At 38.9% G+C, this 21,993-nt stretch overlaps 1 protein-coding gene across 1 annotated transcript in view; it reads right to left on the bottom strand.

The window, feature by feature from the left end:
• Positions 1–21,993, bottom strand: part of GALNTL6 (polypeptide N-acetylgalactosaminyltransferase like 6) — a 948,842-nt gene that overhangs the window by 408,740 nt on the left and 518,109 nt on the right.

Raw genomic sequence — 21,993 nt, 5'->3', positions numbered from 1 at the left:
TTAACCTTCCAGGTGTGAAAAGTTAATTCTGTAGACACACAAAGGAATATTTTACCTTATTTCAGTTACAAATAATGCTGTATGGAGAAGGAACAAGAATTATATTATCCTTAGCAGTGCTGTAAAGAGTTCCTTTGTCCTCAAAGTGAGCTGCAAATAAATGTTATTTGTAAAATGGGGAAAATGAGGCAGATAGTAAGTGACTTTTCAAAACCACTGAGGGAATACACTTTGAGGATAGGAGCTAGAAAGGAGGAGTTTTTAACTCCCACTTCTGTGCTCATAATATACAAACTATCTTTCTCTCATTCTATATCGTGGATGGTTGTGGTTGCTAAAATTAGAGATGCCAGGTTCCATTGCAACACCTTGTGGCATGCATGTGTATGTACGGTTGCAGAAAAAATGGAATTAAGCTTAATTGATTTTTACCTTAAAAGTAATAGCTCAGATTATCAGAGTTTAGTCATGCCATTAGGTGTTGAAAATGCTCCTGCAATTACACACCCAATGTGCATGCACAGTTATTGTGATTGTGCATGCACACTTACTCAGAGTAAGTGAATTAACTAAAAGCAATAAGAAGAGGTTCATAAACACATTAGGAACAAGAGAAAGATGAAGGAAAGTGTGGGTCATCTACTTAATGGGGAAAGAGAGCTAATAATGGATGGTATCAAGAGAGCTGAGGTGTTTAATGCCTATTTTGTGTCAGTCTTCACTAAAAGACAAATTGTGACCAGATACTTAACAAGTAATATCAACAGCAAGGGTGAAGGAACATAAGCCAAAATAGGGAAAGAATGGGTTATAGAATATTTAGATAGGTTAGATGTATTCAAATGAGCCAGGCCTGATGAAACGCACCACAGGGACATGTCTATACTGCAACTAGACACCCATAGCTAGCCCATGCCATCCGACTCATGCCAGGCTCGAGGGGCTGTTTCATTGCTGTGTACATGTCTGGGCTTGGGTTAGAGCCCTGGATCTAGGACGCTGTGAGGTGGGAGGGTCTCAGAGCCTGGCAGTCTACACAGCAATGAAACAGCCCTGCAGCTCAACCCCGAGTCAGCTGACATTGGCCAGCCACGGGTTTTTCTTTGCTGTGTCAACATACTCTAGGGTGCTGCTTAAGAAACAAGCTGAAACAATCTCAGAACTGTTAGTGGTTATCTTTGATAACTTATGGAGGAAATCCCAGAGGACTGGAGAAGGGCAAATATATAGCTATCTTTACAGAGGGGAATAAAGATGACCCAGGGAATTCTAGATCAGTCAGCCTTATTTAGATATCTGGAATGATACAGGAACAAATGATTAAACAATTAATTTGTAAGCATCTAGAAGATCATAAGTAATAGCTAGCATTGATTTGTCAAGAAGAAATCATGCCAAGCCAACCTAATTTCCTCCTTTGATAGGATTACTGGCCTAGCTAATAGGGGAAGCTGTAGACATGATGCATCTTGATTTTAGTAAGGCTTTTGACACAGTCCCATATGACATTCTCATAGGGATATATAGTCTAGATAAAGTGAGTGCAAAACTGTACTCAAAGGGTAGTTATCAATGGTTCACTATCAAACTGAGAAGAAAGATTTAGTGGGATTCAGCAGGGACCTGTCCTGAGTCCATTACTAGTCAATATTTGCCAATAATGACTTGGATAATGGAATGCAGAGTGTGCTTATAAAATTTATAGATGACGCTAAATTGGGAGGGTTTGCTAGCACTTGAGGACAGGATTAGGATTCAAAATAACTTTGACAAATTAGAAATAAAATTGATTGATTACACAGAAACAAGGTGTGTTTTAGATCCCTGACTGGGTGAGCATGACTCCTACAATTCTCACATTTAAAATTTGAAAAATTAACTTTTGTAAATATTTGATATTTTCTTAAAAGTTCACCATCTCTATGAAGATGCTTGCCAGTTAACTTTTTTTGCTAGAAAATTCAGAGAGCAAACACAAAGAGGTGCATGAACATAATCCTCACAAAATTGGAATAAATATTAATTTTTATAGTATTTGTCCAGCTCATTTGTAGAGCTGGGTTAGTATTAAACTGAGCTATGGAAAGGCTGTAAAGCTAAAGTCAGAAGCTTTAAGAGTTTAGGCATAATCTGCTCTTTACTACCTGGAACTCATCATACTCTTTATCATCATCAAAGTATGGTACCTTAATCCAAATCCTTAATCCATTTTGCCATTTAAACTGAAGAAAGCAGATAACTGTAGTCACAATAGTTTCTATTAAATATTTTAGCACAAATTTGCCATAAATTATGTAGTCTACATTTGCCTACTTACAAAAATATGAGAACTTGGTATGAGATGACTATTCTGCTTAAGGTATTAAGAGAAAGATACACTAGATACTACCACAAAGTTCAATTCCTATTTTTTTCAGAAGCATAACATATGGCACGAGCACACAGCTTCACACTTAGCTCCAGTGCAAGGTATCCTTAGGTTTCCTCACACATGCGCTCCTTCTACTCCTCTAGCAGCAGATGATCTTCTCTGAATAGTAGGACTGAGTAGTCTTTCCATTGGGTCTCACTGCTATAGTTCTCTTCAATTTTAATTTTGTTCCTAGGTACTTACACACAATGATCTCTGTGACAAGTAATATGTGCCAGTAATGTGGAGTACTCCAAGAAATAGGAAGTTCAGGCAAAAAAGCTGTCACCCAGCTGTTGCACCAAAGAGGAAGAATGGGTCACCTCACTCCCTTACTCACAAGAGAATCTACAAACCAAGAACGACACAATAAGGTGGCTATCTGACTCCCCTTGAATATCTGATTATGAAAAAACAGATTGTCAAAAATAGAAGCAACAGCTAACACAAGGTGACAGTGGGAGTTAGAGTCATTATGGAAGAGGAAGAAAGCCACAGTAGTCCTAGAGGAATTAATATAAGCAAGAAGGGCCAATTAGCCAGAAGCTGCACCTGGAGGGAAGCTAGGCATCTGAGACTTAATTAGGATGAAGATCACCTGGGCAGAAACAGGCAGGGCTTCTATAAAGCCAGGGAGCTGGCAACAGAGCTCTAGGGCTGCAATGAGAAAGTCTACAGTCATATTCTCTGATACAAGGGTGGAGAGTAGGAGCCTGTAATAGGAGTGTAGGAAGCAATCTAAGGAAGGAACAGTAAAGGCTGAGAGAACAGACCATAACTGTTGATTCGAGGACCCCTGGATTGGAACCTGGTGTAGAGGGTGGGCCAGGGTTCCCTACAAGCCACTTTGGAAGTGGCACAGTCGACATGGCGACTGTGTGGAGAGACATTGGTGGGAACCCTGAATGGGAGAATGATTGCGACTTGGCTGGAGGACTAAGCCACGAAGAAGAGGCACTGCAGCTTCTGAACAGTGAGTGGGGGGCCACAGAGCAAGTGACTGAGGCAACAGACAATGACTGCTGGACAGGGCATGGGCAGTGGCGAGCTAATTCCCCATATGAGCCAAGATGAGGGGCCATCAGAGCTGTGTAGAGAGTGGTGCCCTGCCACAGGCCTGCTTATCTCAAATGTTGTACAAGTTCAGAAAAGCTTCAGATGAGGATACTTTTTTATACTTATCTGAATTGAACCTCCCAAGCTTCTGGACTTTGCCTATTACTAATATAATTGTTTACAATTTGCAATCATTTTATGGCCAAAATGTAAAGTGTCCATTAATTTTGTATTTGGTATCGGTTTTTGAAGTCCATTTTGAGATATGGGGGGATGATTTTCAGAAGTGCTGAGCAAAACCATTCTAACTGAAATCAATGGAGCCACTGAAAATCAGGCCCTAGATTTCTAAAGTTGGACACCTGAATCTGAGATACCCCAAATTACTGGACACTTACAAACAATTAGGTCCATACCTCTACTTCATAAATCACTAGCAGAGCACTTAAAGCATTATCTGTGATTTACTCCTTTTAGTGGTCAGTGTCCATGGCTTCTTTCCAAGATTTATGCTTCATTTTCCATCGAAACTGCATTTGAGAGTAAGCAATCTCAAACGGCTTTTGCAATTGAAAACAAAAGTTCTAAAACTTAATAGTGCTCAGGAGAATTCACTGCTCAGTAGAATTAACACAAGATGGTAACCAGGATATCAGTTCCCACATATAACCTTGGTTCTACAGGGCACAACTCTTAAAGCAACAATAATTAATTATATTTTTATATTGCAGTAGTTATGGTATAATGGCAATGACCTATATAATTAAAGTTGACATGCAAATTCCATCATAATTTTTCCTTTTTCTATCTCTTGTGTTTGGTAAGTTTCAACCAAAATCAATCAGTCACTTGAGTTGTGAATGTGTAAAAAATTTCCAAATTGGAAATATGTACATATCACTCCGTGTAACAGCTGACATCTTGCTCAAATATAACTTGTTTCTAGGTATAAATCAGATGAAAGGTACAAGCCAAATTCATAGGATTTGTCAGACCACTTATTATTATGTGTAAGTGCATCCATTCAGGCATCTTTTGGGAAGGCAACTTTAACAGAGAAAAAGGGCATTAGTACTAAAGTGATATTTAGAAAGGTACCATACTGTGCATTTTAGTTTTCAAAAATCTCATAAGTTATGTAGTCTGTTGCACAAACAGATATGTTAGTGAAGTAACTGATCTGTTCCTCTCGCTCTTCCCCTTGGTTTTGTGGCTTCTGACAATGGGACCAATGCAATGGGTTTTAATATGAAGATGCTCAGAGTTTAAAATGACTTGTCTAATGGGCAAGGAAATCTATTGGGAGTGAATCAGAAGAGCAGGGTTCTCTTATCTTACTTCTGAGACTGACTTCTGTGACCTTGGCTAAGTCATTTACCCTTTCTGTGCCCCCGTCTTCCCAGCTATGAAAAGGGAATAAAAGCACCCTCTTATCTCTATAATAGGAGGATTGTGAGGGTTAGCTATATACTATTTAAACTGATATTTGAAAACATAAATCACTATCTTAATAGTATTAATAATTTCCTCCTACAGCACCAGAGTTTACTCAGTCCATTGTTTACAGAGACAAATACAAGCATATATAGTTTATTATAAAGACTTTTCAGACAAGTTCCTAAAAACTTAAGCTCTGACTACACCGAGCCGAAGTTAAAGAGCCTGTGCTGCATATTGTAAAAATGTGTGTTTGCCCCAATGTTATTGTTCAAAATTTCCCCTTTCCCCATAAACTGCAGTTTCTTAGGTGCCAGTTAGCAGCTGCCCTCTACCACAGAGGCAGTTGTAGTCTAGTAGTTCTATATATATAATCATCATGAACCACTTCATGAGAAGTGCTGTGTAAGTGTAATATTCTATTACCAAATACTCTGCTTAATTGAAACATGCTGAATTGGGACAGTCACTTTACTAAGATATCCCCCAGGAAACTGATTTAGCTAATGATACTGAATGGCAATAACCATTGCTTAAACAGGACACTATTAGCACAAATTCAACATAATGGGGATGAATTTAGATAGTGTTAAGTGGTGTTTAACCAACTGATAAATTGGTATGAATGTGTAATCTCTTGTCTTTTAATACACAAGTTGCCAAATAAATTTTAAGGGATATATATTCCTGCAGAGAAGGTGTTAATCAAAGACAACTGGATTCATAAGGCTTTAACCAAGTATCTAGAAAAGAAAGGGAAAAAAACAACAACTAAGGAAGCTTCCAGATGACTTTCTCTGTTGCCAAAAACAACAGACAAGACATCTAGTAAAGACTACTGCATGTATGGCAACATGAAAAGAGAGAGAGAGAGACAGAGAGAGATACACCAGTTGCTGACATCTCTCCTCTCCTCAAATGTTTTATGCCTATTTTAAAAAAAAAAAAAAACACACACTTGACATACGAACTGGAGATTTTAGACCACACGGGAAACTTTTAAGGGGAATGATAAATCTACTTTATATTTTATAAGGAAAACCTTAACTGTATGTCTCATGGTTTAGCATTTTTATATATATTTACCACATGTAATAATTCTCTGCTAGCAAAGATGGGAGCTTTGTCTCTCTTTGTTCCTCCAATGCCTTATATGAAGCTACTCATCCACACAGCTCAAAAAAATCAGTCCCCTAGAATAGATACTGGAAACTGAATATAATTAAAATGGTGAGGCACTAAAATATGAAATGACAGTAATGCTCATAAAAGAAATGCCACATTTACACATATTAAACATTAATATAAAAATTCTATGGCATTGTTGTCATAGAACCTGTCAAGCGCATGAATAATCCTGCATTCTCGTGTATCCGTTTATCATCTTCAGCCTTCTGAGTCACCATGACTTTAGAATAAATGGTGCTTTCTATATGGACCAAAGCATTTATCACTTGTGTAGTGTCATTCCACATATTTTTACAGCTGCAAACAGAACTATAGGTATTGATTTTGTAAAGTTCACACTAGATGTAATCATAAGCATGGAAATTAAAAGACTGATAAAATCTAAGCAGTGTAAAGTAATGAATAAAAATATAGTGCAACTGTAGCCTATAGAAACCAGATGAAATAATGGGTAGATGACCTTGAACTGTATTGTCATATTAACTTCTGTAGGCTGAGGAAGTTTATATGGTCCTCTCCAACGAGGACCTCTCACAGAGAGCCAAATCAGAGTGATTAATTACAATCTAGGTTTTTGTCATGTCAACAAATGAGGGTAATAAATACACGTCATGAGGAGGGAGGTGGAGAATCTGGGGAAAGGGGTGAAACAGGATAAAGGTTCCAAATAAGAAAGTCATGCACTTAATTCAGGCATGTGTACATCTTGATGGTTCGTTTTTTCCCCTAAGGGATGGGTGTTTTCTTGTTTAATTCAATTCTTGTAGGGAACACACTTTCTTTAAGGAGGGATATGAATGAGAGGGTGGTAGCTTGGTGAAGAGATAGTAAAGACATGCATTGTTTAAAAGAGGGCACAGGGGCAAGAAAATGAACGTGAGATGGAGGTTGGTATCACTGGAAGAGTGGGGGATGGTGAGGAGATTCGGATGAAGATGTAGACGAGAGCTACATGTAAGATAAGAATAGAAAGCTATGAGTCCTTCCAGCTGAGAAACGTTCCTTCAACCAACCTATACTTTTTCTGATTGCTCTGATACCTGGGCCAACGGAAGCCTGCTGAATATCCTCAATTCTATTTCCACTGACTTCAGTAGGATTAAGATAGGGCCCTTTGGTGACAAATGCTCTGTCACAGGGCAGACATATCTCATCAAGATGGTTAAAATAGATTGGCTACAAAATTCTGCCAGCATTTTTTTGGGTGGGAGGGAAGGGAGAGGACTCTGTCTTCTGTTGAGGAAGGCACATGACATTTCATTTGATGGCATCAATTGACACTTGTAAGACGATAAATCAGCTATCATGAAATTCCAGTACCTTTTCTTTCTGCTCCTCTGATGTATAGTCTAGTGTGGAAAAACTACTTCGCTTAAAAAAGTGTTTTTCACCTCCATGCCCATAGTCTTGGGAAGTGACAAATGGAACATTTTAAATGAATGAAACAGATAGAAATATGAAAACTGTCTTGTTTGATTTCATAAATATGTAAAAGTAGAAATAATGGCCCCCTCTATAGGGCTACAGCCAGAGGTGAAAGGAAGCCAGTACAGCGTACTGGTAAGAAAGTGGCTGCCAGTATGGGCCAATACACAGCTGACATTAAAGGGCTGCCCGGCAGTGCTTTAAGGACCCTACCAGAAGGGCTGCCGACGGGGGGGGGGAAAGGGGTAGCTGTCCTGGGTCCCAGCCACCGACCTCTCTGCAGTCGCCGGCCCCGGACTCCCGGGGCTCCGCAGCTGCTCCCAGCTGTGGTCCCAGCCAGGGGCGGTGAGGGGCGCAGACAGGAGCAAGGAGAGGCATGCAGCTCAGCACCACAACCCTAAAAATTGTTCCAGCAACACTGGCCTGCCCCTTCCACCCAAGGTCCCGCCCCTTCTGGGGGCCCGGAGCACCCTCCCACACACACCTTGCCCAGGGACCCGGGAGCCCTGCATACCAGTAAGAGATTTAAGTTACTTTCACCCCTGATTACAGCAGATGTGGGCACATTACTTCCAAGAGGAAGATCTAAGCAATCACCCTAACAATGCTCCAGGTTTTAGGTTACAACCTGGTGCTAAAGACGAGAACAATATACAGTATCTTTTCTATTTTAAAATACTCCTCTTGTAAACTATTTTTCATTGTGTGTGTGTGTATATATATAAAGGGTCTGGATCTAAAAGGTGCAGAGTTGAATGGGAGATGTACTTATGACTTCTTGGGACCAGGCCTGTGACCCATAAGAAATATATATTTGAAATGCAGCTATACAAAACCAAAAGCACCCTAGAATAGAGGTATTTATGGAACTGGGGCACAAATTCAGAAGACAGTCTAAAAACACAGAATCAGGAATTAGAACACTGATCTGATTTAGCACAGCAAAATGTGTCTTTCTGGAATGCTGGAGTTAAATCTCAAAAATCTCTCAAAAAAGTCTGAGTTGTATGACTATGCCCATTTCTGCAGATCTGATAAGCATGTGCATGGTGATCTGTATTTTGGGTTCTTACTCAAATCAAACCATAATACCAAGGTTTACCTATTGCTAAGTGGGTTTATAAGGTAAATAAGACGATACTGCAGGTTCACAAGGAAGAAATTGTATTTAGTGCTACTGTGCCAGGTTAGAAAGCATATCAGGCAATTTCATAGGAAGTCAGGCCCAATGCACCATTTAACTGATGACAAGATATCAAAGCCTTTGTGTAAAGCTAGTATACGGTCTACTGTGGATGCCAGGCTTAAAAAAATAATCAGTCAATGGCATGCATCTATTCAGAAATAAAGTATTCTGGTAGTTTGAAGCTACCTCTAAGAAGGCACACTTCATAGAACTCAAAGAAATTATTTTAAAAAACTGATTAATGAAGACTTTGGAATAGTCAGAAAACAGAACCCAGACATGCATCAGCCCAATGACTGGTTCAGATCACCAACCCATCCAGCTAATCAAGGCAATTAACAAAATTCAGATTAAGTGCTACAGCTATTGCACCAGCACACTACCATTTCCAACTTAATTGGAAGAAAGAAAATATCCACATCCAAGCTAGAATCTCTCAGCTAGTATCGGGCTGACACAAACATGAGAATGGCAGCAGTCAGCTGTTGGTCTTGTGACTTCCCATTTGACATGTGACATCACAGCAATGGAAAAAAAATATTTTAGAGGGCAGAGCATTTGGAAACTGACATACCAGACTTCAATTGTCACCAATGGCATGGCACCTAAAACAGCTTCTAGTCAAATTTCATTTCCAGAGCACACCTGGCATAAAGTAGAGACATGAAAGGCTGACAAGAAGGCTTTTCAAATAATTTCTAAAAATGTCATTTAGTTTTTTTCAAAAAAAAGTGGCAAAACTAAATCAGACACCATTTTCTTAGTAATTACATGGGGAAGCATGTAATCACCGTAGCCTCCTGAAACGGAGAGAATGGTGGGCTTGCTCTGGGCAGTGTTCCACTGTTGCTTTTGTTAATGTACTAATGAGCCATTTTCACCCTAGAGCCAACCTGGCATCAACAGTTACAATAAATTTACTGCAAGAACACTGCTGTTTGTAATTAGCTCTTCATTACACAATCAGGCTGATGTAGAGAAACTGTCTTATGATTTGCTCAGCAAGTGAAGCAATATAATTACACCTCACTTGAAATCAACAAATTAGACTGCTATTTGCAATTGACTATATTATGTATTATTAGCACTCCAGCAATTGCAGGCCTGTTTCAGCCTTTAGCACTTAAATAAAGTAAGCCTAATTAAAGTACAGAATATTTTTGAATTTGCAATATCAGCTGCATAATAGTCACTATTTTTGCAATTAAAGAAGGAGCCAAGATTTATGTGTCGCATATTCTTCACAAGTTTAAGTCTTGGTCATGCCAATATCTAATGATACATGTAGGAATCACACAGATTAACATTTTATTACATATTATGAATGAGAAAAGGGAAAACGTTTACTTTGTAGCAATTTATTGTCTAGCCAGACACAGAGGACTTCAATAAATTCAGATTAAGAGGAAAAGGCATCTGTGAACTATCTGTTCAATTTCATTTTTCCTGACAGAAAGATGCTTTACTAATCTTTAACCATTGTGACATTTCCCAGGTATTTTCCTTTTGTTTTGGATTTCTGGCTTTGTGCCAAGATTTCTGCCTTAAAGTAAGGTCAATGAGGAGACAAATGAGCTATTTGAAAGTTACAAAAGCGTTTTGAACAAAACAAAAATAGTGAACAGCAATGGTCCAAGAAAGAATTAATCCACATACATGAGCACTCACCTTCTTCTCATGGCACAATTACTGGGAAATTGGAGAGATGCTGTTATATGATACACCTCTACCCCGATATAACACGACCCAATATAACACAAATTCGGATATAACGTGGTAAAGCAGTGCTCTGGGGGAGAGGGAGGGGCGGGGCTGCGCACTCCAGTGGATCAAAGCAAGTTTGATATAACGCGGTTTCACCTATAACGCAGTACGATTTTTTGGCTCCAGAGGACAGCGTTATATCAGGGTAGAGGTATATTAGTAAGTTGAATGCCACAGAAAATATTTTACTGAAGGGGTGACTTTTTTTTAAATTGTGCATGTAAAATTATGAGAGACTTAAAATGAACATGGGGGGGGAGAGAGAGAGAGAGAGAAAATACAATGATGGTTACAAAGATCTTCATATAAAAATTCATGGTTGAAAAGGCAAAAAATATAAACATCCACATAATGCTGCTGGAAAGTTCACTCACTCATGTTGCTTCATATACTCTTCATTCTTTTTAATTCAACACAGAAGAGAATATTGAATTTTAACAAATTAATCTAGAAGGAAAAGCCTTGAAGCATAAAACAAAAGGCTAACTTTCTTCTGAAGTAAAAAGATTAAATAAAACGTAAGGATATGAAATTATACAATGAATGATGTGAGGAAACAATAGGTGTTCACAGATAAAATGATTCCCCTATATTTGGCAGATCATTACCAGAGTCTACCCAGCAGATAAAATCAGGTATCAGGACCCCAACAAGGGCAGTAAGGGCCAAGTGTCAAAGCAGGGGCAAACTTGAGGCTAGGAGTAGCCGAGCAGTTTGTAGTCAGTTCCAGGCCAGGGTCAATACTGAGGGTCAGAGTCCAAGTCAGGAGGCAATGTCCAAAAACAAGCAGTGCTCAAGCTAGGAGTTCAAAAGCATAGAATAGAATAGTTGTGGCAGCCGCAGATTGTATTGCCTGGATACTTCCTGAAAGCAGTGCTTAATTTGTGCTGGGGCTCAAGCAATTTTTTTTACTTTCAGAACTGACACAGCAAGCCCTTGGGTTTATATAGTGCACAGAGCCAATCAGGAGCCCTGGGGGCTGCTGCCTTCAAACCCTTGAGGTAGCACTTGCCATGGTCTGTGTCCACAGCAGGTCATGGGAAATGCAGCATGCATTGGTTATAGCTGCAACTTCATGGTAGCCTGGAGATGTTAACTGTCTGGTAGGTCTACAGGCCTCGATTCTAGAACCATGGGGCTTTGCATCAGGTATAATTCGGCATATTGCATTACATTAATATAAGAGATATAAATCTTGAGGATGTTAAGAATTATGTTGGCTAACAATAAAATAGCAACCACACAGTAACAAATCTGACATTTGCTCATTAGGCAGCAATAATTTTTTTATGAAAAGTATAAAACCATAATCTGCTGGTCCATTCAGTTTAGGTAGGAGCTGTATTTCTCTTCCAGGATCTGGCCAGTAGATTCTGTACATCAAGGATGAGATGTTTACAAATTTAAAGATGATGACTTGCATGTATGTTTTCATAAAATCTTAAAGAAATCTAGTACTTTGCTGCTGATTGTGAATATAATTAATGGCAAAATATCAAAGTTGAAGACAGACACGTTTCTTCTCAGGTCCTATAAAGACCTAAGCTGACCTTCCATGAAAAGTTGGAACAGAATTGTAATATTCTTAGTGCTAAAAGACTGACCAATCTTTAGCACGGTTATTGTCCTTACTGCTAGTGAGATCTCTGAGAAAATACTGTGTTATTTGCTAATGGAAATTGTCAATCTCTCTCTTGAGGCTGATAGGTTACAGCTTGTTTAAAGGAAGTATATATTCGGCCTCTGCTCAGTGATTGCAAATGATGCTGACAATCTATCCAGTTATTGACCAGCACTGAATCTTCCATTTTTGGTTAAGATTAGAGAAAAGATGGCAAAACAATTCCCAATGTGGCTAGAAGTTTCCAATTACCTTGATCCTTGCAATCTAGATTCCAACACAGAGAGACTCCTTTTGTCGCATTGGTTAATGACTTTTTGGCAATGGATAAAGAGCCGGTGCCCATGCTGATATTAGATCTATCAGCTACCTTCATGCTGTTGATGCACTTGTGGTCTCTGGAAGGAGAGGCTGTTCTTCAGTGACTTTGTTTCTTTTAAAAGGGAGATTCCAGAGGGCACTAATAGGCAATTGTTTTCAGGCCCAAGGATTTGTTTTATCACACCCTTATGAGCTGTATAGAAGAAGTTGTTACAAAAAGTCAGAGGAGATATGCATCAGAAAGGTCTGAGACTATCATGGTGGGTTCGGAGTGGCAAGCAGAGAGCTTGTGGAGGTTATAGTATTTTCCAGACTTCTGGAAGATGCATGTCCATGATTTGTAACCAATATGAATAACCTAGGGGTCTGGTTAGATATCCAGCTGCTTCTGAATGACTACAGAGATGCATTGACCAAGACTACTTTTTGCTATGCACAAATCTGGTCGGCTACTTTCTTCTTGGGTATGGACCTTGCTCTTGTGATTCACGTCTGTCACCTTTAGATTGGATAACGGTAATAAGGTGAGCATGCACATTGAGGCTAATGCAAAAGAAAGTATCTCATTTTTTAAGTGGGGTTTCTCACCATGAGTAGGTGACAGTGTCCTGAGATCCATCACTGGCTGCCTGTTGGCTTCTGAGGAGAGCTTAAGGTGTTGCTTTTAACATGTAAAGCCCCAGATGACTGGGACATTCCTACAAGAGATACACTCTCTCTTTTCCTGTCATACTGCTGCGATTGTGATCAGACCTGCTCAGGCTAAAATCCCCTGTATCAGGGATGAGGCTGCAAAATGTTCTCCGCAAGTGTCCCTTGAATTTGGAACATGTTCCACAACTTGGCCCAAAGTATACAGAATCTATTGAGTTTTGCAGCAGGCCTGGAAGGTCATCTATCTGAAGGGGAATTTGGGATCTGAGAGGCTGGTGAGGATAGCTCTTTAGTATGAAAACGTGATGGTTGGGAGCTTTGATGGTTAATAATTGTGCTTACAGGTGACTTATGTGGTGGGTGGATGGGAGAGAACTGTGCTGATGTTTTAGTTGTGCAGTTATTTTGGTATTGTACTTTTAGTTAATTTTAAAGGTCACCCAGACCCCTAGGTAGGAATTTATGTTGTGTTTTACATTTATTTATACTATTTATATTCACTGCTTTTCTAACATTATTATTGCCATGATAAATCCTACCTAATTGAACTAAATATGTCATTACTTCCCTCAGACAGTAAGTCAACGTTTTAGTAAATATGTTAAAATCTGTATTCTGAAGAGGAATACTGCAGAGAAGGATATGGAGGTATCACTGTAGCCATGTCAGTCCCAGAATATTGGAGAGACAAGGTGGGTGAAGTAATATTCTTTATTGGACCAAGCTTATCTCTTCGCTCTTCAATAAAATATATTACCTCACCAACCTTGTCTCTATTATCCTTCTGACAATTTGTTCTCTTTAAAACATAATTGTAAGGTAAGAGTGGTTTCATACAAGGATTCAGCCCTTTTATGGATCATTAATGGTTCATTTAAGAGTGGGCCAATATAGGTGCTATAGTATAAGCCTGATCTGTACAGCATTCTGGAAGAAACCCATCAGGAATTCTATGAAGAGATTCAATTAGATTGATTATTTCCTAGGGTAAAGTATCAGAATTTAGACTGTTCAGAAGTAATTTTTGGTAATCGAATCCCACCTAGCATATTGTAGATCTGTCCATTAGACTGATCATAGATGTAAAGTGTTATGGAAAGAATTCAGATTTATGTTTTTATTAACTGATATTGAAGTAGAAGAAGCTTCTGTGACTTCAGTGGAGGTGATTCAATTGTTACTTTAAAACAAACAAACAAAAAAACCAGTCATGCTGAAACTTATTATCTTTGTTATCTCCCCCCACCCAATAAAATCTTTCTAAAAAACCTCTCATGTGTGTCTCTAAGGCATCAGTTTCACCACAAAGATTAATAAATTTTCTATCCAGGTATATGGATTTTTTTTTTTAGGTAAACTTTACGTACTTTCAAAAGAATGCAGTTTGCTGTAGAACTGTGCTAGCTTTTCATTTTTTTAGAATATGTAGATATTGACATTTCACTCCTATTGCTATTTTTGAGGCTTGCTAATAAAGAGACACACTAACTTTCTGTGTATCATTATGTGACACAAAATCTTCAAAAGTTGAATTTAGCTCTTGTATGGCTGTTCTGTCATGCAATTTTTTTCCCCAATGGCAGGTGAAAAAAAATATTACAGGTCATGGATTACCTAACCAAAACAAACAAAACAAAACAGTAAACATACAGCCATGATCACAAAGGGAGATTTTGTTCCCACAGCGTGCTTAATCCAAAAATCTCAGTCTGCTATAGTGGACAAAATTAAGCCTATTCTCAAAAATAAAAGTGATTTGCCTTAAGGGAGAAAGAATAGTTCTTAGTGTTGATGGGCAGCTCGTCCCCATACATATGAAAGATGCATGTCAGTAATACAATCTTTGCGTAATTTAGAGTTTGGTGAGAGAGGTAGTGGGAAAGCCAATCATAGAACACAATTAAGGTGATCTGAAAAGGTTCTGATAAAGTTCCTGTTTAGTGCATATAAACAAAATATAGTAATTTTAGCTAATATAGTAATTTGACTACATCTGGTCAAAAAGTTTGCAATTCAAAATATTCAGATGAAAAAATGGGCAACATTTTTCACAAAAAAAAAAAAAAATTCCCATTTCTCAGCAGCTCAAATCTAGACCAGACACGAAGACCCAATCTCCTAGTATCTTCAGTGATGGTTTTCGTATGTTTAAAAGGAATATAACATTCAACAACTCTAGCCATTCTTCCAGTATTTTTGTAAGATGAGTAGGAACCCCTGCTAATCTATGTGCTTTGTAATTGTTCACAATCACCTGGAGAACAGTGAGTTTCTTGTAAATCAAAGAAATCTGGTTTAAATGTATTTAAGCAAGAGAATCCTTTTCTTCTTAATTAGATGGTTTGGCTCATTGTCTCTGTAAATGTCAAACTCATCTATGAGAGTTAAGCACATCACTGCCATTCATATGTTTAAAAACATCTCCCGCTACCCCATCCATTTTGGAAGTTACATTAGTTAAATGTGTGTGATTGTGACAAAATGGCCGATGTTGGTATGGTGGGTCCCATACTTTTCTTGGCGAAGGGCGTGGGGCTAGGACGCCACCCCATGCCCTTGCTACTCTTGGAGCACCGAGGACCCTGCTAGTGACCCAGGAAGGTGGTAGAGGAGGGAAGCAGGGAAGGGGTGTGCTCTTCACTCTGAGCTCCAGCCCCTCTCACCCCGGTGAGTTTCTTCCCCTCTTCCCCTTTGGGTAGTGTTACCCTCAGTCCCTGACACTGGGGGAGGGAGTCTCCTTGCTCTGCTGGGGCAGGGTCTCCCTTCCTCCAGTTCTCTGGTCTTTCAATTCTCAACAACACATCTCCAAACTCCAGTCCTCTCTTCTTCCTCGCTCCACCCTGTCTGCCTGAAGCAGGGTTTTTTGTATTAGTTTCCTGATGAGGCCTTAATTGGCTACAGATGCTCCAATTAACCTATGGTAACATTCCTAGTGAACCACATCATAATTAGCTTAGGGCTTACGCCCTCCCACTTCCCAGCACCCAGTAAGACTACTCTCCCACTGCTCCCTGACCCTGTTATAACACATATGTTATTGTCATATTCTGGGGTCCAGTCCAGATCAGGGAGGGGCTGTGCTACTGCCTGCCTTGCAACCATGGGTGCCTTACAATACTTTGCTGTTGTAGCTTACAAACAGGCTACCAATATGCAGGTCACACCTTGAGTGTATAGCTGCAGCCATGGTCCAGCATTTCTGACCCAGCAGCCTCTTTGCAACTCCAGAGTTATTAGTGAGTTACTAGTTTTCAAACAATACCTCAATAAGACATATTTTATACAAAGATTATTACAATAGTGTGGAGGGTGAGCATATAGAGGTGCTTTCAGTCACAGTTATGACCAGATGGCATTCTGTACCTAGCAGACGAAGGCTTAACAATACCAAAGTCTGGAAATTTAAGACAGAAAAATTCAAATTGGAAATAAGATGCTTTTTAAAAAAACAACAACACAGAACCATTGGAACAAGATTACAGAGGGGTGCAGTAAATGTTCCATCACTTTAAATCAAGATTGGAAGTCTTTACAAGAGACATGTTCTGCTTCAAGCACAAAGTACATGATGCAGAAATTATTATTTGGAATTCTATAGCCTGTTCTATGCAAGAAGTCAGAACTGGTGGTCAAACAGTTGTTTTGTTTTGTTTTTTAAATGAAAATGGTATTAGAAAACCTTACGGCATATCTATACTTATGGCTAGATTGGCGCTGCTGTGATTGATGCAGTGGTGTCAATTTAGTGGGTCTGGTGAAAAGCCAGTTGACTCCTGTACTCCAGCTCCCCGGGATGAGTAAAGTAAGTCGATGGGAGAGCATCTCCCGTCAACACAGCGTGGTGTAGACTTTACATCAACTTTAGTTACGTTACTTACGTAACTGAAATAGCAGAACTTAGGTCGATTTACAGCTGTAGTGTATATATATTTTCTCTTATATTCAGAGAAAATAAGCAAGGACCTGTTCAAACAATCCCTGTTAAAGTCAAGTAATATTTAATAGCAAAACAATATTTAGTAAAACATACTTGTGGGATTTTCAAAAATGCTCAAAGGATTGAAGTCACTCTCATTGAGGAAAAGAGAGGCCAACACTGAGTGCTTTTAGAAATCAAACCCACCACATTCAAGTAGGACAATGATCAAAATCGGAGGGGGGTAATCACCATCAAGATTTCCATGCTCAAATCCAAGTACATTAAATTCTACTTCCCTTGAAATTTTGAAATTTCAGGCATTTCAGTTTCTTGCTCTTACCTGGAATCTCAGGAATACTGGGAACAAAAAGTCTCTGTATGTTTGGGTCTTGCACCCTGGTGAGCTTTACTTATTTTCAAATTATTGGCTATTTTAAGTTTTGGTACAAATTTTCAAAGGCTTAGACAAAAGAAATGGCTTCATCAACTTGTGTGGCTCTCCTTCCTTTTCATCCAAGAGTCAGGCTATGCCTGTCCTTATGTTTTGTCATCTAATTTTCTGCCCTTGCTTCCCTATCTTCAGTGACAACTGTTCTTGTTCTGCTCTTTTAATTCTTATGCAGCTTGACATTTCTATTGGAGACAGAATCTTTAATATTTCCCGCCTTTTAATAATGATGATACCTTTGGACTTTTTTAACATCCCTGAACATTTCAGCAGAAGAAGTACAGTAGCATTCCCCTTTAATACTTAGGGCAGGTCTACACTACAGCCTGGATCGACACTCTGAGATCGATCCAGTGCCGGTCGATTTAGTGGGTCTAGTAAAGACCCACCAAATCAACTGCAGATCGCTCTCCAGTTGACCTCTGTTCTCTACCCCTGATGAGAAGAGTAAGGTAACCCCTGCGGTAACTCGACCCAAGGTTGTCAACTCCAGCTACGTTATTCATGTAGCTGGAGTTGTGTAGCGTAGGTCGACTTACTGCGGTAGTGTAGACATAGCCCTAGAAAAAAAGCTACAGTTGCCACATTCTCCACAGAGTCAGTGGAGCGCCTGCTAAAGTATGTCAAAATTCCCAAATGGTTTACCAGTGTAAAAATCCTTGACTGATCTTTTAGGAATTTGTTATGCAATCCTTCTACTTTTCATTTCGATTGTTTGTGCCTCAATAAATAAATTAAAAAGAAGCAGGCTAAACTGGGATTTGAAACTGTACCTGAGAAGAGCAATAGTATAAATGCATCTACTCACTCCAAAATCCAGGCCAGGACATGCACCCCTTTTTATAAATAGATACAGTTTGCTATTGGTTATTCTGAGATTTTAAAATGTAGCCACACTGTAGAAAGTGGAAAACTAAATGTAAGTTGAAGCTTCCAATGTCCTGGGTTAAGAGAACAACAATATTGGTTCAGTTCTGTTACCCTTACTCTCGATGAACGGTATCTTAATCTGAAGGTAGTCACACTGAAGGTAGTCAACATGGAAAGAGTTGCAGAACTGGGCAGATACTATGTTTTCTTACTTCAGGCAACTTCAGTCTTCTACTTTATGCTTTCATCCATTTTTCCACTTTCCACAGTGTGTTTTCAACAACTATTCAAACAACATTATATTCAATGTGCCAACTCACAATTGTTTTGAATTAATGCAGGCACACATGGAAGGAACACACTTGCAGCACAGGACCTCATAGTATGTAACTCATACAATATTTGTTCATATTTAATGAGGAAGTAGAAATTATGGAGCAGAACCCATCTTACAGATTCTATTCTCTTCTGATGCGCACAGGTAATTAACATTATTGGGAGTTAAACACACATTGGGAGAAAGAGAGACTTATTTAGTTTAAAGTATATGTACAATGCTTTGGAAATATGGAATATTCAAAGACTACTGAATCTACTTTAAAAGTGTTATATGTATCTTTATGGAGAAGCTAACTGTAGGAACTAAAATCACTTTAGGGTAATTAATGCAAATCCCTAATGCAGGTAACAAGTCTGTTACTGTGACAATCTGGTCATCCACGTACATAAACTGCCTTTTAAAAAAATGTTATCTTTGTAATGATTTGTTTAGAATAAGTAATACTTTGCTTTATGAAAGCTGGTGGTCACTAGTTAACTCTGTCATTGCCCCTGAGAGAATACGACTGCCGGTGCTGAACTAAGATCAGACCTCCTGAGATAATCGCAATGGTTGCAGGAGCCTGCCACCTAATTCCCACCTCTTGGGGGAGAGAATTGCAGAGCTCCACCCCAAGAAAGGAGTTAGGCTTGAGACCTAAGTGAGGTACCCTCAAGGAGGTGACAAAGTGGTCAGCTTGAGACCTAAGTGACTTACCTTCAAGGATGCGACAAAGTGGTCAGAAGTACATAGAGGCCACGGAAGGTTCAGTTATCTTGGGAACTTGACTAGAACCTCAATTTTGGAAACCAATAGGACTACTTGCAGAATAGGTTACTGGTCAACATAAGGGAGGTTGAATCAGGGCGTAGGTATTTCTAATACAGGTTACTGGTCACTTTCCTCAGTAAGCAGAACTCAGAAGAAAATGATGAAATCAAGAGGTTTTGAACTGAGAATTTAAAGGCATGGTTGCAATTGTAATGATCATTGTTTTGCAAGATTTTTTGCCTTATAGGAAGAATAGCTCTATGTGTGACTTGCCACCTGTTCCATAAAAACAAAAAAATAATTTCTCAATGTACATCTGTGCATTTTAGAGCCAAGGATTCAAAGGTATATTGTATTTGTTGAGTCACATATTCTTGAGGGCTAAATCAGTATCCACATCCTAAAGAGCCTACAACTTGTACCTGGGAAAGCTTGGAGAGCAAACAAGTCTGAGGGTTGAGAAACACCTTTGAGAGAAACACCATCTGTACTTTCATTTTGTCTGTGTATTTTGCAATTGTAAGGAAAATTAGTTATTTTTTTGAGAGAACAAGAATCAGAGAAGTATCGAGAGTCCAACTCAAATAAATTGGAAGACAAGGAAGGAAACAAAGGAAATCTACAAGGGACAAGATAATGCCATGCAATGTTTGGGAATATACTGCCCTAAAAATTACATTTCTGTAAGATTTTATATTTGGGAGTAGTGGATGGGACTTGGTGAGCATTCTCTTGGGGCATATTAATTTGCAGTTTTTCATATTCAGTTTAAATTGTTTCAGAGACTCCTAATGCTAATAATCACTAAAGTTAACAACAACATATTTTGGGAGGGAGGGGGAAATGAAAAATAAATAAATAAAATCAAACACCACCCCTTCCCCTGCGCACACATTTTCTGGATGGTTTCATAGCTGTCTGGCACCTGAACAGTATTTGAGATACCAGCTGCTAATTTCATGTTATATGCGTGTGTATGTGCGTGCATGCATGCATCCACAGAGGAGGTGCATTCTTTTGCTTCAGTTTCATTATGTGTGGAGATGGGGGTGTAAAAGGTGGAGGGAAGCACACATAATTGGTCCTGAGGGAGGGCTATGGTTTCCTTTTCCAACACTCTCCTTTGTGTGGTAAACAAGAAAACAAAAAGGGGCCACGGTTTGTTCTGCTCAGGTGTGATAGCTCCTGTGTCTGTAAGTGGTTTGTTTTTGTTTTGTGGGTTTGTTTGTGTTGTTTACCTTCTCCTTTTTTGATGTACCATAGACCACTCACAAATAAGACCAACAGTCAACCACCCACTCTTTTCTATACACTAAAAACAAACAAAAAAAGCTAAACTGTCTCTTTCTTACTTCATTTACAGAAAATTGTTCAAGGCAGATGAAAATACTTTGTAAAATTTCACAAATTTGCCGCCACTTTTCTTTAGGTTTCACATTTCGTGTCATAAGTAAAATAATTCATATGAAATCCAGCTTTGTGTCATCCTCTCTAGTTGAGAAATACCATGCAGGAGAGCTAGGTGGCAGAATGGCTTAATACTAGGTTTTCTTCTCGAAAGATTTAGCTTTAATCTGGCTCCAAAAGTGAAATGAATTTGGTGGCCTTATTCATTTATCCACATGTCAAAACCATCACCGTGTGTGACAATTCAATACGATTGACAACCTCTGCTCTGGAGAGGCCAAGAACTATAATTGCAGGGGTTCTGCACTATACAACTGAGAAGCATTAACTGAAATGCAGTAAAATTTGCAAAGCACTTTCTGGTTATAACCACTGCTTTCTTGAGCAATACAATTTCTCTCACCCAGGCAGACATAGCCACATACCCTAATTAACAGGACATTAAAAAGATGATAATGACAGAGGGTCAATAATGCACATTAGCACAGAAAGAAGATTATCAAGTGCTTAAGACAGCTATTATCTAGGACTTTAGAAAGCCTTTTAGGAGACTTTTTGGTGATTTGCATTGTTCTCCACAGATAAAGTATGGAGAAGTTTTCTACCATGGTCTATTCTAAAGATGCTGGGAGCACATGGCACATAAAGATAGGAAAGTCATCCCAATCTGGAAAGCAGAAAAGCAAGCATCCCATTACTCATGGCTGGGGAAACTATCACCCTTGCGTTAAGTGGCCTGAAGATAAAAAATTATTGTAATCCATTAGAAAGCAATCCTAGTACAAAACAAACAATTCCAGCACTGCGAACGCCCAATTTTAAAAAATCATGTCAGACCTCCTGCCCCCAAAACCATGAGATTGACTTAAAATCATAAAATTTAAACAAATTTACATATTTTGGGTTCTTTTAATTTGCCTTCTGTGTTTTGAGGCTGGTCCTATTTTAAAGCTCTCTCTACAAACACAAGGACTAGAAATTTACTTATTTTAAACAAAAGCCACAACTCTCAATCATTTCTCTCCAGAAGCAGGGGCTTTAAGTAAAACACCAAATATCATGAGACTGCACTAATTCAGGACTCTAATATTCCATTAATACTCAGATGAGCAATCTCATTGGGTAACAGACGTAAACCTCAATTTTAACGGGACTGAGGAATGGCTGGAAAATCAGGCCTCAATTTAATAAATTATT

This window comes from Trachemys scripta, chromosome 5, assembly GCF_013100865.1.
Source record: "Trachemys scripta elegans isolate TJP31775 chromosome 5, CAS_Tse_1.0, whole genome shotgun sequence".
Classification (NCBI taxonomy): Eukaryota; Metazoa; Chordata; order Testudines; family Emydidae; genus Trachemys; species Trachemys scripta.
Note: the sequence above shows the minus strand (reverse complement) of the source record. Positions and strands in the feature narration are given on the sequence as shown.